The sequence below is a fragment of the Equus przewalskii genome, chromosome X (assembly GCF_037783145.1).
Source record: "Equus przewalskii isolate Varuska chromosome X, EquPr2, whole genome shotgun sequence".
NCBI classification, from domain to species: domain Eukaryota; kingdom Metazoa; phylum Chordata; class Mammalia; order Perissodactyla; family Equidae; genus Equus; species Equus przewalskii.
The window spans coordinates 47,268,613-47,270,922 of NC_091863.1; the positions used below are offsets into that span (position 1 = coordinate 47,268,613).

Here is a 2,310-nt window from a genome sequence, read left to right on the forward strand (position 1 = left end):
ATCATTTGCTTTATGTAGACAAGAACGCAGAGCTTAACAGGGTTTTCAGAATATTCTAGTTACAAAAGTGTTCCCACTCAACTTCACTGCTTTACAATCCTAATGCTAGTGAGGATAAACCTGTGCTAGTTTAGTGTCCTCTCATACTAGCATTCTAGCCCTGGCAGGCTTCCTGTGTCCCTTTGCAGGAAAACAAAACAAAATAAACAAGCAAACAAAAAACCCCATAGTGGGCCTCTTTGATTGGGCCTTAATTTCATGAGGTTGTCATTTTGTCCCAAGTTACAGACAATGCCTCACTCACATAGAGGGCATACAAGGAGCTGGAAGAAGACCAGGTTTTTATGAGACAGTATTTAGAGATTGCCCTTAGAAGGCTGTGATTCTCCCCCTAACCAAGGGAGGGGGATGGAAGGTGTGTCCTCCCTTCACATCCATTCAAGGAAGCAAGAGAGTTTTCAAGAAGGCCACTTCCTAGAGCTTCAAGTGCATCCCCTCTCTGCAAGGGACGAAGAGGTGCTGTGACTGGCACCAGGAGCATGGGCAGAGCCATCTGCCCCTCCCCCAGGCTCCTGCACCCTCTAGGAGCACCCATTGAGACGTCACCGTGGACAGCTGCTGTTTGCTCCCTTCCTGTTGCCCCAGGAGAGGCCACAGGCCTCTCCAAGAGTCTCAGAGCAGAGCCAGAGAGCTCTTGGCCCTGACCCGGCCACCCTCCCAGAGCAAGGCTCCTGCCTCCCGATCGACACTCTCCCCCGACCACCCCCAATCGTGGAGGGCCAAGTTTCCCTCGGATTCTCTGAGAAAGGAGAGTAAAGGTGGCCTCATGAGTGAGGCGGGAAAGGCCAGACTCACAGAGGTAGCTTCCTCAGTCACCCCCCCAAAGCCTCACAGAAACACCTGGTGCCCTTGGAAGGCGGAGATTCTCCCCTTCCCCGGGCCCTAGTCGCCAGCAACCTCAGAAAGGACGCGATCCCCAAGGTCAATGCAGCAATGGGCACCAAGGGAAAGGCGCCCAAGAAGGTCATCGCCAAGAGGGTACGAGGCTCCATCAAGCGGTTTAACGTGAAGAATAGATACAGTTTCATCAGCAGGCACGATACCCAGGAAGATGTGTTCGTTCACCAGACGGCCATCACACGGAACAACCCTCACAAGTATCAGCGCAGCGTGGGCGTCGGCGAGATGGTCGAGCTAGACGTGGTCCAGGGCAAGCCAGGCACTGACGCTGATAATACGATGGGGCCAGCAAGCGTCCCAGTGAAGGGCAGCCGCTACACTGCCAACCGCCCTCACTTCAGCTGGGCCTTCTGCATCCGCCGCCATGCGCCGCCACCGCGCAGCGCAGTCCCAGGGACGCTGAGGACCCGAGGCACCGGCTGCCCAGCCATCCCCAAGATCAACGGCTGAGATGCTTCCTGCTCTTCCGCCGGGCCCTGGCCATGACCCGCAGCCCATTGACCATCGCTTCCACCAGTGGCCGGCACCACTCCCTTACTCATGTTTCTTTGCAGAGTGCATAAAATGAAGCACAACAGACTGTTGAACATCATGTTTTAACTGAAAATCACTATGCTGATCCCCTGTCTTCTAGCACTATTAAAAACAACTTTTACACACGAGACTTTATAAAATTTATTACCTGCAGTGCAAATATCAGAGCATAACATTTAACTGAATAAGTTAAGCAAAAATCTTACACAATTGATTTGACAGAGTATATAAAATGCAAAATAGCATGCTGAACACAGAAATAGCAGTGTACCGATTCATAGGCAAAGCCAATTCTGTTGAAAAGTTTTACACCTGTTTCTTTACAGTGTGTATAACATGAACCTATGAACAACTGTTTTTTTCACAGAAATAACACTATAGAGATTTAATAAGAGTTATATCACTGTTAGAATCAATTTTATAACATGCAATAAAAAATACTGAACACATTGTTTCACTAAAACATCAGAGTATTATTCATTCAGTCTGCTCACACTGCTAGAAACACCTTTTTTGAATGAGACTTCACATAATTTATCACTTGCAACACAGAAGGTTGAGCACGATCCTTCAGTGAATTACCACTGCAGTGATTCATTTATGCCATTAGGTCTTTTACAAACAACCTTTATAGAGAATATAATATGTAACACAGAATGCTAAACACAGTCTCTCACTGTAATAGCACTATTCTAATTCATTTACACAGCTAAGACTATTATATACACCTTTTTTTGCATGTGCCTTTATGGGTGAATAATATGCAACAGAGTGATTGATGGCCACAGTACTTCATGGAAAAGGGACTACATTGTT

General features: G+C 47.7%; 1 pseudogene; it reads left to right on the plus strand.

Annotated features, from left to right (window-relative positions):
* The first annotated feature begins 710 nt into the window (after positions 1-710).
* On the plus strand, positions 711-1,580 carry LOC139081146 (Y-box-binding protein 3 pseudogene; annotated as a pseudogene).
* Positions 1,581-2,310: the final 730 nt, after the last annotated feature.